Consider the following 16958-nt stretch of genomic DNA (forward strand, 5'->3'; position numbering starts at 1 on the left):
TGCAGTGCGATCTACCCATGATATATGATGCATCGTCCAGTCAGATAGTAATAGGGAAATAGGTTTGAGATTTTCGGGGTGAGGTGGATCCCGAGATATTTTAGGCTTCTATCCTGCCAAGAGTAGTCATACTGGGTTTTCACGGACTGAAGGAGAACAGAGGAAAAATGTATTGGTAGAGCCTCTGTCTTTGAAGTGTTAATTTGTAATATGAAACAGTGGAGTACTCCGCCAAAGTCCAATGTAAATGGTGTAGCGAGAGTCTGGGTTTACTAATGTGAGCAAGACAAGATAAAGGGGCCCGGAATCATCACATGGGATCAAATAGCTTCTACAAGAGGTTCTATCGCCAAAGCGAAAATCAAAGGGGGATAGTGGGCACCCCTGGTGTGTACCGTTAATAATTTGAAAAGGGGTAGATAGGATGCCATTCACATATACTCTGGCAGTGGCGTTGGAATATAAAGCTGAGATAGAGAAAAGTGCCCTTACTTCTACCCCAAATTTCCCTAAAACTGCATTTAGATCGCTCCAATGCAGCCTATCAAAAGCCTCTTATACCATTATTAATGCTTTTAATTTGAGAATAATTTGGAGCAGATTTATTAACTTTTTTTAAATTATAAAATAATGTAAAAAAGCATGTTATCACTCATTTTAGTATCATCTCAATGCATTAAAGGGCTTTTGGAGCAGTTTTCATGAAAAACCGCTCCAACCCCTTTTGTTCTGCATTTTGCTTAGTAGCCAGATCGCCATGCTTCAGGCACCATTCCTCACTGCTCTTAAGACACTATTATGTTCTCCCACCACGCCATAATGGATGGTAGGGTATAAAATACCACCTTTAGGCTATTTGACCAATAAGGGGGGAACCATGCTGACATGTAGTTCTCCTAGAGGGAGCTAAAAAGAAGTTAGCAAGTATGATTTGCACTGTACAATCCCAGGGAACACGCAAGAGGCATATTAACAATTAGGGTCATGGGTGTAGCTGTGGTGGGTAAACAAATGAATGGTGGGTAAACGAATTAATGGTGGAACTGCGCTACAGATTGGGGTAGTTAAGGAAAATAATGTAATGTCACAATAATGTCTTATAAAAGCTCTATCTTCTTGTATCCGAAATGTTTATTAAAGAAGGCATCAGTTTCATTTTAAATAACTTTATTTGGTTGAGTGGTCAATTTTATATCCAAACCCAGGAAACCGCTATGGGGACGTAATTCGCACCATACTATGCAAACCTTTCTATGGGATGGTGTAATGGTTAGCATTACAGCCTCACAGCGCTGAGGTCATGGGTTCTATCCCCACCATGGCTCTAACTGTGCGGAGTTTGTATATTCTCCTCGTGCTTGCGTGGGTTTACTCCCTGTACTCCGGTTTCCTCCCACAATCCAAAAATTATATAGATAAGTTAATTGGCTTCCAACAAAAATTAACCCTAGAATATCTGTGTGTGCGTGTACCTGTGGTAGGGAATATACAGTAGATTGTAAACTCCACTGGGACAGGGACTGATGTGAATGTTGAAATATTCTCTGTAAAGCGCTGCGGAATATGTGTGCGCTATATAAGAAACTGTTAATTTAAATAAATAATAAATAAAATGGTGGGAGGAGAAGACAATTTGGAACAATAATCCCTTCATTAAGCATATCCGCGTGTGGTCTCGCTTTTATTGATGATGTCCTCTTCATTTGGGATGGAGACAAAACCAATCTCTCTTTATTCTGTGACCGTATTAATAAGAACCCTTATAATATTCGTTTCACTTTTGATCAAAGTGAAAAAGTCCACTTTCTCAAGTTAAATAAATATAATATATATATCGAGAATGGACGAATCAACACCAAAGATTACAACAAACCGACTGATAGCAATTCGTACATCAGCACAGACAGACATCATCACCCTAAATGGCTATGGAACATCCCAAAGGGACAAATACAAAGGGTACGATGTAACTGCACTCAAAAAAACAAAAGCGCTCGTAGAACAAGTATCGGAAATGAAAAACAGATTCCTCAGCAAAGGATAAAAAAGAAATAGAAAAACTTATCCGGGATTATGGAGAAATACCGCAAGAAGCCTTACTTAAATATAAAAAAAAAAAAGGATCAAGAACAAAGAAGAATGAAAGTACCGTTCATTTCAACTTTTAATAATCATTACAAGACTATAGATTTCGCAAACACTGCCATATTTTATGAGAAGATCCACTAGTACAACAATGAAAATATTCCAAAAAGCCCAATAATAAAAAATAAAAAAAGGTTGGTTAAGGGCGCTGTCTCAGAAAAACGGTCAGGAAGGATAAAAACTATAGCATTCCACCGTTGCGGCTTGTGTTTGTATGTAGATCGCGCAGTTGTTCAGCCACCAGATTTGAATGTTTTAATTCGAATTCCAATAAGAAAGTTTTAACATTACTGATTTTATAACCTGTAACAGTGTAAACTGCATCTACTTATATGAATGCACATGAAACATGCAGTGTATAGGTAAAACATCCCGTAAAAGAAAGGATAGATGGGGAGGACACCTAAGAAACCTAAAAACTGAATTTGAAAACCATTCTGTTTCTAAGCGCCTCAAAAAAAACGCACAATTGTTCTATTAAAGGGATTAAGAATATGATTGATAGGAATAAGGGAAGTTGAAGGTAATTGGAGAGTCAAAGGGACGGAAAATAGAGATTAAATTAATTTTTGAAGTAGGCACTTTAGAGCCTTTGGGTCTGAACAGTGATTTCGAGATCAAATGGTTCTTCTGAAATATTTCTTGCTTTTATGTGATTTTTAATATATCTTTTATCCATCTTTTATTAATATGCCGCTATTACTTAGTAGGATGTTTTATTACATATACCCCCTTTACCTTCTATTAATATGACCATTATCATTTTGCTGCCTTTATAATCAATATGGTGCTTTATCAAACATATCCCTTAATCTTCTGTATGCCACCATTCTGAAATTTGTGCGTCAAGTAGATAAACTAAAGGTCGGCCCGGATCTAGTATGCTTTTTCCACTGAGGTGGAACGCACACTTCCGTACAATCCCTACTTTCTGGCGGTGAAGTGCGGTCCATGAAAGTGGAACACTTCCAGTTGCAGGAGACACTCTTCCGGAGAGAGGGGGGTGCATTCCACGATGGAACGCACACCCATGTACCACCGTTACTTCCGGGAATGGGACTGACTTATTCGGGGGGTAAAGGTACGCTCCACAGAGGTGAAACATACATCCAAATGTAATTTTGGTTGAAGTGTTTTTATAAATGTTTTTTTTATACATCTTTATTATTTATCTGTATGAAGCATTAACTCCACACTTATGTATTGACTAGGTGATTCATCGCGCCCTACGGGCGCTCTTCACACCGTCGTAAGGGGCTGCGCCCCCTTAATTTGTGAACATTTGGATATGAGAAAGATGGTTAGAATTGTATGTAAGATGCCTGTATTGCAACTTGAGTTATAGGTGAAATGTGTTAAATAGAGAGCATATGATGTGGAAGGGGGTGTGTACTGTTTTGTTTAATTAAAAAGCGGTTACAGAGTAAAGGTGCCCATACACTAGTAAGATTTATCTGCAGATCTGGCTGGTTGGAACAAAAACATGGTTATGGATGAGTGACAGTTTGTCAGTTTTCCAGCATTTCTAAGCACATGGTCAACTGTCATTTGCTCTCATCCATAACCAGGTTTTTGTTCCAACCAGACAGATCTGCAGATAAATCAGCGTGTGTATGGCCACCTTAAGATGTACATTGATAGTGTGGATGGTACAGTGACATTTGTGGGTGTGGGGGGGGGGCTGTGTGTGCGTGTTGTTTAGGTGTGTGTGTGCAATAGTATAGTAGGGTGTTTCTGAGTCAGCGGCTCCCCACTGGCGGAGGTCACGACACAGGAAAACAGGAGGCTGGGTAGTGATAGGGGTGTGTTGGCATAAGGGGGACTAAAGAGGAGGGTGGGAGATACTGTGCAGCTTCTGCCAGTGGGTGAGGGTCCAGCCTGGTAGTACAGGATGGTGGCCCTTAGTCAGTGTCTCCTCCTACTGGGTGGGAGTCCGGGTGCATGAGAGCAGGAGGCTGGGCTATGAGGCATGATAGGGGCATGTGGGCAAAACAGCGTCAGCGACTCCCCAGTGGTGGAAGTTACGGTTCAGGAGAGCAGGAAGCTGGGTAGTGATAGGGGTGTGTGAGTATACGGGGGACTAAAGAGGGGCTTAGGGGTGCCGTGAATTGCAAGAGGGGCGTGGGGGGTGCCGCAAATCAAGGGAGGGAGGGGGCGCAGGTGTCGGCGAATCGCGGGAGAGGGCGGGGGTCCGCAAAGCGTGGGAGGGGGCGTGAATCGTGGGAGGGGGGTTGCGAATCGCGGGAGGGGGAGTGCGCGGGGGGTCCGTGAATTGCGGGGGGGGGGGGGGCACGGGGCGCGATGAATCACCTAGTTGGTTATATATTCTTGTAGAAGGATGGTAGGATGTTGCTGTCATTCAGAATGCATTTACATAAACAGTAATAGTAGCAGAAAAAGGTCTGACTTAAAACACCTACAGTAAAACAGAACAGGTGTTATATATTATACAAAGAATTGGTTGATGATGTGTAGGTTGACGTGCACATAGTTCATAGTTGTCACTGGAAAAAAATTGCTACAAGAAAAAATCAACACAGAAAGTTCAACACATGTAAATGTTGACATAAGTGTGGCACTTCATCGGTGTCCATGTCGATACATGAGAATGAATATAAAAACATTCAAAAAAAAGAAAAATAAATCTTCAAAAACTCATGTTAACCTTTTTCATTGTCGACCATAGCCGTGCCAGTGTTTTGCATGTGCCATTTAATCCTGGGGTTGCCGTGAATCGCGCGTGGGCGTGGGGTGGGGGGGTGGGGGGGGGAGAGGGAGGAGGTGATGGGTGTCCGCGAATCACGGGAGGAGGGGTCGTGGGTGGATGCCGTGAATTGCGGGAGGAGGGGTCGCGGGGGGGGGGGGGGGTGTGGGTGCTGCGAATCGTGGGATGGGGGGGCGCCGGGGGTTGCAGTGAATAACGGGAGGGTGGGTCGCGGGGGCGGGGGGTTGCCGCAATGACAGGAGGGGGGGTCAGGGGTGGGGAATCGCGGTGTGGGGGGGCACCGTGAACTGCGGGAGGGGGGGCCCGGGGGGTTGGCGCGAATCGTGGGAGGGGGGGTCTTGGGTGCCGCGAATCGCAGGAGGGGGGGTGTGTCACGGGGTGGGGCCGCGAATCGCGGGAGTCACCGGGGGTGCCGCGAATTGCGGGGGGTGTGCTGCAAATCGCGGAAGGGGGGTCGCGGGGGGTGCCGCGAATCGCCACAAGAAAAAATCAACACAGAAAGGTCAACACATGTAAATGTTGACATAAGTGTGGCACTTCATTGGTGTCCATGTCGACACATGAGAATGAATATGAAAACATTGAAAAAGTGAAAAATAAATCTTGTCAACCTTTTTCATTGTCGACCATAGCCATGTCAGTGTTTTGCATGTGCCATTTAATCGTGGGGATGCCGTGAATGGGGGGGAGGGGAGGTGCATACCCAACATGACCCTCTCCAGGAGGGACACATTGCTCTGTTTCTGGACTTTCTTCTTAATTTATGGATTACCATCACCTGTGCTTAAACACCTTTCTTATCAATTACCCTGTTTAAAATGACAGGTGATGACAATCATAAATTAAGATGGAAGTCCACAAACAGAGCATTCTGTCCCTCCTGGAGAGGGTCATGTTGGGAGGTATGGAGGTGTGGGGCGCTCAACTGGTGTGTCTGGTGAGTAGCTGTGTCTTTGCTGTGTAACATGGAGAGGCAGAGGGTGTCTGGCACTGTCTGTGGGCTCACTGGGCTGGTTCTCTGTCATGTGAGTCAGTCATGTGAGTCAGAGGCTCCACCCAGCGTTATAGCTCCAGTCACACTTTGAGTGACAGATGTAGCCAAATATATAAGAGATTATGGACTAGGTGTGCAAACTATATTTGATTGTAAGCCCCACCCCAGACAGGAAGAGGAAGTATCTTCTGGGGTGTGTCACAAAATGGAGACTCTCTATGCTCCCCAGCCGCACATTGCGTTACCTGCATCGCTCTGTGAAATGCTGGTCGTCTTCAGCTGCCCCTGCTGGCGTCTCGCTGTGGCCGGGCCTCCTGCTGCGCATCCCTGCGGGCCCACCACGACGGCCTTGGCGTCATTCTCCTCCAAGGGCAGCGCAATGACACTTCCTGGTCATCTGACTCAGGATCCGGTCAGGACAATGCAGGGGAACGCCTCAGCCAATTGGCTCACAGCCAGAGGTATAAAGGCCTACTCTGGGAACAGCACCCTGTCAGTGCTTTGTTGTGTATCAGTCTGTAGTGATCTTCTGCTTTCAAGACACAGTGCAGATCCCAGCTCCAGCACTCCCTGACTCCAGGTGTTCGTTAAGGATTGCATTCACCATTCTCAAGCTCCTTAAAGAGACAGTACAAGTCCACCTGCAGCTTCACCTGGCTCTAGGCAATTTGGCTCCCTGCATTGCTGGTATCCCCAACTTCCAGCCATCCGGCTTCCTGCATTGCTGGTATCTGCAGCTTCCAGCTTCCTGCATTGCTGGTATCCGCAGCTTCCAGGTTCCTGCATTGCTGGTATCCGCAGCTTCCAGGTTCCTGCATTGCTGGTATCCCCAGCTTCCAGGTTCCTGCATTGCTGGTATCCGCAGCTTCCAGGTTCCTGCATTGCTGGTATCCGCAGCTTCCAGGTTCCTGCATTGCTGGTATCCCCAGCTTCCAGCCATCAAGGTTCCTGCATCGCTGATATCTCCAGCTCCACGCAAGTCATCACTCCTGCATCACTGTCAGTGACACACGCAGGGGGGGGGGGTTCTGAATAACCAGAACCCCCTCCCCCCAGGCTAAAAGCTGAGGGTCCCCTCTTTCCATGAGTACAAGGATTTTAAAAATCGTCCCTTGGGAACCGGAGATATCTGACTTCAAAGCAGTGGTCCCCATCCAAGCCTGTTAATTGCTCTTCCCAGTCAGATATTTCAGGTTCTAGTTGATTTAGAGTTTTTGTGGGTATTTTCCAAAAGCTGGGACTCTCCCCCTTTGATGGACACTAGTAGCTTGTCTCTACTTTTCCCAGAACCAGAGATATCAGCCTTCCAGCAGCTGGTTAATGTTCCAGCTCCACACACCTGGTATGTAGTTGTATATTCTCGTTGGCAGATTGCTCTTCTTCCTGAACTCTGATCCCCTAGTGCCTAGTACTATTTGGTAGGTGGGATTCTCTAGTTTTTAATTCCATTAAAATCTAAGAAATGTATTTCCGGGAACTGGAGATATCTGTAGTCAAGCAAGCTGTCCTCCCACCATAAAATTATGAATAATAAGCCCACTCCACTATACACCCCTCCTCTGCATATTAAATATCATCTACCACCCTGGAAGTTATGTATCAGGGCCCCTTCATTCAGCCCAATGCCCCCTTCTCCCACCCCATCTCCCACCATCTGTGCAGTAAAGGGGTAATTAGTGGAAATTACTGATCCAGGCCCTACATGCTGAGCGGTTGATATAATACCCCCTACCACCCACGGGACATCAAAGCTTCCCCCACCCCTACCGCTGGAGGATCGGTAGGGACCACAATTTTTTATTATTAATATACATTTGGTCTATCTATATTACTTTAACTGACCCAGCATATACTGGGTCACCTGTATCCATCTCCGTGCTTTGCTCCGCCCCTCTGGAAACCTCCTTCTGAAAATCCAGCGTTTGCCCCTGCTGGTATCCCCTGTTCCACGCAAGTCAGCAAGCCTGCCCTTCTGCATCTCTGGTCTCCCCAGATCTGTGTAAAGCTAGGTACACATATATACAATCGTCGGGCCGTTCTTCCAATCTAGGGGCAAACGGCCGTTCAATTGTATAGGTGTGTACGCTGTCCCAATTGCTGCTGTGCGATCGATAAACGGCCAAAAACGCTCTTGGCCGTCCACGGTCGGTCGGTCGAAGGTTCTTTGCTGCTTAATATTTCATCCGACAGGACGGCTCCATATCGGAACAAAAGTGAAGTGTGTACGCATGTTCGATCGATATGCTTGACAGTTTGACAAAGCACGGTGGTATGCTGCATTATGAGAGACCCTGTAACCCTTTGCCTGCTGTTTTAACTAATGTGTGTTTAATGCCTCACTGCCCAACACTTTAGAGGCATCACTTTAAGACATTAATCAATGTTGAAGTTTTAATAGAGTGTGCTGGAAGCTCTTTGCAGGACACCATAACACACTATTAAAACTTCAACATTGATTAATGTCTTAAAGTGATGCCTCTAAAGTGTTGGGCAGTGAGGCATTAAACACACATTAGTTAAAACAGCAGGCAAAGGGTTACAGGGTCTCTCATATACTTCTTCTTGCGATTGTTTGGACGGGAGTACATCGGACGTCACAAGTAAAATTGTACATATGTGTACGCGCAGAACGGTCGTATGTTTTGGACGGCCGAACGTGTATTTGGTCGATCGAACGGTCGCAAGAAAAATGAAATTGTACATATGTGTACCCATCTTAAGCCTGCTCCTCCGTAACGCTGGGAACTCCAGCTCCAAAGAACTTTTAACTTCATGTTATTCAGCCATTGACTTAATCTTCCAGCTTCCTGCATTGCTGGTATCCGTTATTATCCGTATCAGTTATTGACTTTGTTCATTCAGTCATCTATTCCTTCATTCAACCATAGATACTTACCTGTAACCATATGCATGAATAAATCTTAAAACCTGCCTAGCAAACTGGTCCCCGGGCTCGTCTGGGTTCACAAACACAGCCCTGACAGGGTGTACATACAGTATGAGCCATTACAAACCACAGCCCACACCCTGAGGAAAACCTTTTTAGGTTGAAACCCGTAGGTGCTTTGTAGAGGATCCTGTCGCCTGTTTTGTGCTTCATGCATTTGGACAGTTTGGAGACCTTGCTGAGCTGCTGTCCGGTATACGATCCATCTCCGCACATGCTCACAAATACGCCTTTTGCATAAGGCCACACCAGGCTTTCAGTTTTTACTTGAATTATTTTAAGAAAGTGTTTCAGTATTACGCTATGTGGAGTTCTTCTGCTTATATTCGAGGACACATGGGGCAACATCTCTGAAGAACTCCGGGAAATTGTGGGATCCAGTGGTCCAGCTTTGCTTCACATGCTTCATAACAGGCCTGGTTGAGGCCTTTAGATGGTACGGTTACTTCATGATAGCAGAAAGTAGGGATGGCCATCGTTGCCTTTGCCATCGATGGCAAAAGTGCAACTGACCATCGATAGTGTATAAGTATGCAATGGATGACCATCAATGTTTTTATATATCGATGGTCATCCATTTGCTTTGAAAGATTGGCCTCTGGGCCTATCAAAATATGGGGGCGGGGCTATGCTCTGTGTCCCGCCCCTAGATGAAAAAAGAAAAATTAAACTATTCAGTTAAGCCTGACATCGATGGTGGGAAACCATCTGGTTCTCCCCCCATCAATGTCAAAACTATACGACATCGGCCATAAACCATCAATGTTTTCTAATTATTGATGGTCGATGGCCATCCCTAGCAGAAAGGCACCATTTATTGAGATTATTAGTGATTACTGCACCATGAGATCTTTCTGTTTTAGAGGTCAATGTAATTTGATCATCTTATATCCAGAATATTAGAATCACATTTCAGATACAAGAAGATAAAGATTTGATAAAAGACATTATTGTGGCATTATTACATATTTTCCTTAAAGTACCCCAATTGGTAGCGCAGTTCCACCATTCATTTGTTTATTTTATTCAGGCAGGAGATGATACTGCAGGAATTTAGCTGCTTAGCTGCTCTGAGTGATGCGCAAAAGCCACAATCCTCATTGTTTGTTCGCTTGTAGTTGTAGTGGGTGCACATGGTACTATTGTCAGGCTGTCCATAGGTTTAGAGAGCCCTAGGCCTAGGTCATATAGTTGTCTACCAAACTACCTCAGTTGCCCAATAAGCATGTGGGTAAAGACAGGGCCGGATTAAGCATTTGGGTTGCCTGGGTCACTTTAGACTTTATTATTAATCCCCCCCCCCCCCCCCCCCCCGCACTTGTCATTACTGGACGCAAACTGCACAGGAGAATATTACTGTCAAAACACAGAGTGAAGGCAGTTTAAACTTGGTAACTGGGGGGGGGGGGGGACCCTGCTCTCAGAATGACGCCCTTTTCTCTGGCACTCAACATTTGTATTCGCTATTTATCAAAATAGTTTGGGAGGAATTTTAGAGTACAATATACATCCAATATAAAGGTCCTCATACACTTATCTGATTTGTCTGAGTATATAGAAATGCTAGTAAACCGCTGTCATCAATCAATCAGCTATTATCAATTAATAACTTTTTATAATACATGAATTATGTAAACAAGTAAGCTAATGGAGATCACAATGGGTTCCCTGTGTATTATGGCATTATGCCGCAGTCGGTATGTTGTAGTTAGGGTTTCGAAAACATTAAAAATATATATTTTTTTTAAGTGTAGTTTTCAACTTTGAGCTGTAGATGGCGATATCGGCCCATCCCACAATTATGAGTTCTATAGCGTTGGTGTCTGTATTATCAATTCTCAGTCAACAGAGTAACAGCGCTGAGTGTGACTAACATCTGCAGCTTTACTTACTACCTACACCGCAAAATAAAAAGCAAGGACTGCGGCACAATGACCGATGTCGCAGCTGTACCGATAACATCATCCACCTCTGGATCAGTGTATAATCATTCCCCGCTTTGGGGCCATACTTAGACGGGGACCCTGCACCTAGCATGGTGCGGCTGTGATGATGTCACTGACGGTGGTGACCAAACCTCCCAACATCATCATTGTCCCATTCAGAACCCCTGGAAAGGGTGACATCAAAGTTTGAAGCTCCCCCGAGCCACGACTCCTATTTTCTGTCATGGGGGTGTATCAGCGGGACAGTCCCCAAAAAAGCGGACTGTTCTGTTAAAATCGTGACACTTTGGAGGTATGACCAAGAGGGTCACAGCTGGGGGGGCAGCAGGATTTCAGGGGGCGCCGAGATCCACATACTAAAACTCCCCCTCGTAATGTCTGTGGTCGTCCTGCTAAACCGAAAGGTGGCTCTGTCCTCAGGCTCTGTGGCAGCGAGGGATGCGATTACAAGATCGACAGTCACTAGGTCGACACATGAAATAGGGCGACATTAGGTTGACATAAGCATTAGGTCGATATAAAAATGTCGACATAAGTTTTTGCATTTTTTTTTAAAGTGATTTTTCATCCTTTACTATCCAAGTGGGCATAGAGTGAAAATATACTTAAGTCGACACAGACACAAAACCCATGAAACCGCCCCTGTCGACCTTTTCATGTGTCAACCTTTTCTATGTTGACCTGTTGACTGTCCAACTTTTAGTGTTGATCTATTGACTGTATAGCTCAGGCATGTCCAAACTGTGGCCCTCCAGCTGTTGTTCTACTACACATCCCAGCATGCCTTGCCATAGTTTAAGTATTCCAAACTACAATTCCAGGGATAAATCCCGGGATCCCGCCAATCCCAATCCCGGGATTGGCCAGCCACCAGATCTGTAAGATACACCATGCCCTATGGTTACCTCTTTGGTCGGATACATTATAGCCCTTGTTGCTATGGGCCTGATACAGAACCATTCACTGGGCGATTATCGAACGACCGTGCATGCACATGGTCCGCACATGGTCCGCAGAGCACGGGGTACACCTACGAATGAAGCCAGCAATTGCTAGCCATCGCTGGCCATACAGAAGTTGATTTACAGGCATCGGGCGTTTGAGGGCAGAATGCCGGCGTTTTCTAGAAATGCCCCGGAAAAGGCAGGCGTCCGTTTAGACCAGGCATGTCCAATGTTGGCCCTCCAGATGTTTTGAAACTACACATCCCAGCATGCTTTGCAATAGTTTTAGCATTCTCTAATAGCAAAACTGTGGCAAAGCATGCTGGGATGTGTAGTTTCACAACATCTGGAGGGCCAACGTTGGACATGCCTGGTTTAGACATTTATCACCGAATGATGTTTCGCCCGTGCAGCTGCCCCATGTGTTTTATGCTTGGCATTACTTGGTGTGATTCATTTATAAATATGCAGCGAGGGTACGCGCGTGTGTGTGTGTGTGTGTGTATATATATACACACACACACATTTTTTACGTTCTCCTGATATTGTTGATATCATCACATTCTATTGTTGTATGTAGAAATACATTGTTAATAGATATTTCTGTGAATCCCTGAGCATGTTATTACATTTCCGTGTATTATAAGCAGAAGCTTACCGTTATCATTTTTCTGTTTTTTTTTGCCCATAATAGCGCTATTTACCCCACGGCCTGCGTACTGTGTATACAACAAGACACGAAACCCATTCCATCCGCAGCACCTGGTGTCTGTCATCCAGCAGCCGCTGGGCGAGATCGATGTGTGTAGGGTAACGGTAGGGAGGGAGACATCAAGATATCGTGGAAAGACACTTAGGCCCTTATTCTGAATCGTGCGGTACGGCCCGCGTGCGGCCGTACCGCCGATGTTTTCAGTCTGCACATGCGCAGAGGTCAATCTGCGCATGTGCAGCCCAATTCGCCGCAGACGTAGTTCGTCCGCCGCAAAGGGGGCGTATAGGGGCGTGAGGGGCTTCATACCCTCATTTCCCTATGCATACGCCCCGCGTTTCATGGGCGTTCCCATGCAAACGCGGGGCGTATGCATGCTAATGAGGGTATGACGCCAGTGATGGGGGCGGAAAGCTGACGTCGCCGGATGTCAGCTCTCAGCCCCCATACAAGCTATCACACGGACGATTGTCCGTGTGGTCTCAGCTTGCGGGACCTGGTGGGGCGTGCGGCCCTGCCTTCGATGGTCGCCGACCATCGAATGCAGGGGGCAGCTCCCACCATGGTGGAGGCGTACGCCCCACCATTTTCTTGCGGATCGCCAGCCGTCCGTGTACGGACGGCCGTGGCGATCCGTATCGTGGGCGGGGATTGGTTTGTGCGGCCGGAGCACCGTGTGCGGCTCCGGCCGCACAGATCTGAATAAGGGCCTTAATATGGGTGTCCTTATGCCAAGCAGCAATAAAGAAAATGGGTCGTCAACCCCAATACAGTTTAAAGAAACACAGGGAGAGGGTTAACTGTGCTACAATATAGAATGGTCAGGCATGTGGAATATATAATTCAATATTTAATATAGCTGTAAAATAGAATATAAAAACGATTAATAACTACGGTGTGTCCAGAAATAGCTAGTACAAAACTGAGTCATCCGTATTTTCTGCCAGTTTAGGTGGCAGCCATGTTGACATCCACACAATGCTAAGATAGCGATCCAACAGTTAGAAGGAAATGTCCTCACCCATTAATGTTGGCCGTTTCTTTAAGGAGGTGGCGTTCCTCCAGAAGATGTTGTTTGGCACAGTGGAGTAGGTGGAATTCTGTGATGGTTAAGAGGTAGCGTTCTCCCAGACTTGTATGGTGGAAGTTGGAAAAGATGATCACAATGTGGGGCTGCTGGTGATTGGGGGATCCTCGTGAAGGGTGAACAATCCAGAATGCAGCTTTCTGGCACGCCTGAGACACCTTATGCATTTCGCTGCTATTTGCAGCTTTCTCAAAGAAAGCTGCAGATAGCAGCGAAACGCGTACGTTGTTGTGATCATCTTTTCCAGCCAAAAAGTTTCCAACTTCCACCATACAAGTCTGGGGGAACGCTACCTCTTAACCATCACAGAATTCCACCTACTCCACTATGGCAAACAACATCTTCTGGAGTAATGCCACCTCCTGAAGGGCCCGGTCAACATAAGTGGGTGAGGACATAACCATCTAACTATTGGATCACTATCCCAGCATTGTGTGGATCTCAACATGTGTAGGGTAACACTTGGCATTTAGTAATATTTTTTTCTCAAACTGACAGGAGGTCAGGCCTTAGCCACATCAGTGGGTTATGATGAAAATTTCCGGGCATACCACCAATATGAAGGAGTGCGACAGTGGTGCCTGCAGCTGTGCACCACTGGCACATCACCTCTCTGGGCACCTGCGACAGTGTTGGCACCCCTCTCCCCTCCTGTCGCTCCCCCTCACCTCTGGCGATCGTATGCCGGAGCTCCCCTGCCGCTGCCTCCGCTGCCAGTAGTTGCAGTGAGCAGACGGCAGGCTCGGAGTGTTCCGCGCGGCTCGGGGGGACTCGGAAGTTTGGGTGCCCAAGTCCTCCCGAGCTGCCAGAACATCCCTGAGCATGCCACTTGGTCATTGATGTGAATGGCGGCTGGGGCAGCAGCAGGGGAGCACCGGCGTACGATTGCCGGAGTGGCGATGGGGGGGGGGGATGGCCCTACGCTCTGTGGTGGGTTATGCTGGGGCAGGACAAACATGCCCTGGTAGGTTTTTCCTGCCCCTGCCCCTGCAAAACCCACCACTCAAGCGGTTAAAAGTCCCATAGACTAGAGAGTATTAAGGCGGGCCAGGTCCAAATTTGGCCCCTTGACTGATGATGGGGAGTGTGCACATTTAGGCGTATGTGCAAACCCCAGGAGTGAACGGCTTCGGCGAGTTTTACATGTGAATGGTCACATGACTTTGCCATGCCCTCATGATGTGAGGCCACACCCCCTTCATGCACGCTATTCCGATCCACCCCATGGGTGTTTATGGCAGCAGACGTGTCTGTGATATTATGCTAATTCTGCTGCAAAGGCCTCCCCCCGTGTACATCTGTGTGTCCCCGACGTACAAGGGCTGTGACGCCCACTTCTCCAGATGAGGCAATCACATTCCATAAGCAAGAACACAATAGTTCTACCAATGAACTGCCAATTCTGTCGCAGCATCGACGCGTTTCACCAACTTCCGCAGCTGTACAAGCTACCTGCAGGAAGCCCAGTCATTCAGTACTGAACATTATCCTTCCTTACTGAACGTTGGGAAACAATAGCACATGGAAAATAATTTTGGATGGGAATATGAGACATGACTAAACTCCCATGATCCCTACAGCCTGCAGCGAGTGCATTGTTATACACAGGGCTATTTTTGTGCAGGCTCCAGCAGGAACTGTGGCGCTTATTCTAGTTCACTATTTCTGACAAAATATTTGTTAGATGGACAAAACCATTTGCACTGCAGGTGAGGCAGGTGTAAAACCCCACCCAAATCTAATTATCTCTGCACAAGTAACACCTGCCTCACCTGCAGTGCACATGGTTTTGTCCATCTAACAAATATTTTGTCAGAAAGAGTGAACTAGAATAAGGGCCACAGTTCCTGCTGGAGCATGCACAAAAATAGCCCTGGTTATACAGTCATATCCTGCAGCCGCTGGCTTTGGTATCTCCAACAGGAAAAAGGAGCAGCGCGATAATATTCCTATTAATATGTAAATATAGGATGCTCGCTGAGGTACCGGCGTGGCCCAGGTTTGTTTGTACAATAAGCATTATATGATCTGGGTACTTCTCTTGTTCTAAGCTTGACAGCTCTTTCTACAGACTCAGGAGCTGGCTGCCTGGTGTCATCTGTGTTGATCTGTGGGGTGGGGCGGCAGGGCCCACACTCATGCATACATACATACAGAGTAGCTCTTATTCATACATGCACACATACATACATACATACACACACACACACTGGCGCACTCATACATACATACATACTGTACATCATGGATGCCAGAATACGCTGCGCACATGCAGCAGGAAGTACCCGCTGGCAGGAGGCGGAGCAGCTTCCGGCAGGAGGATATCTGTGTAAGCTGGGCGGACAATTACAGTCCATGACTGTCAGGGCGAGGGGCTGTGGGGCCGGCGGGACCGGCTTGGCGCGGGTCCTTGGGTCAGTCTAAGGCTGTCTTAACGCTTGGGCCCCTGGGATTATGGGGCCCTTGGGCAACTGCCCATCAAGCCCATCCATTAAGACGGCCCTGGAACCAGCCAGTGTGAGCAGCCACTCTCCTTGAAAACTGTTCGTATGTATAAGGATTTTAAGTAATCTTTTTTTTTGCTTTTTTCCTGCATTGTTGTGAATATATATATATTTAAAAAAAATGTATGATATTTTTTCTATGTCCTGATGATTTATTGAGACTTTGTACTACTTTGTACTACTGGAGATTTGTTTCTGGATAAGAGAACCCCATTTGGGAAGGATATTTTTATTCATTAAAATTTTATTCATGCTGGATTGAATGTGGTACTTCGCAAATTTTTGTGGATTTATACTCGTTACACCTACTTCTATCGACCAAAGAAACCTTGATGGGATTTGTTTCACTTACCTACGAGTAAGTACTCGTATGCATTCCTTGACCGTTATAATGAGTGTGTGCCAATCACAAGAAGTGACATACTTATGAAGATATGCTCTGGTCTAAAGATACCGTTATATGATTTATCAAATATTTCTCACTGTGAGTGGGGTATGCCATTTCAGCCACCTATAACATCTATCTCTGCCATACATGTATGATATACACGGGAAGCCAAAGAAACCTTTATAGGAGTCATTAAAACACATTCTCTGTGAGTGGGGTACGCCATCCTGGTTTAAATTTTATGGCCACATCTTTACAGATAACATAAAGATACCTATATATGCTTCCTCGTCCCTCCTATAGAGGTAAGCAAGGTATTCAGGAAACCATCTACACCTTAACCCCTAAGCTCTCACATCATCAGTATTGGAAAGGAACTGTTATTAATATTGTTGCATTAATCCTCATTCCATTTTTTTTTTTACATCCGACCAACACTTACCACCAGTCATTGAGGGAAAGAAATTCCTCTTTGTTTTGCTGGGCAGACAGAAAATCCTCTCCACTACACCGTGGGACATCCACATATTCTTCACTTCACAATAGAGGAATCATCGTTTAGAATT

The sequence above is a fragment of the Crinia signifera genome, chromosome 2 (genome assembly GCF_055691185.1).
Source record: "Crinia signifera chromosome 2, ASM5569118v1, whole genome shotgun sequence".
Lineage (NCBI taxonomy): Eukaryota > Metazoa > Chordata > Amphibia > Anura > Myobatrachidae > Crinia > Crinia signifera.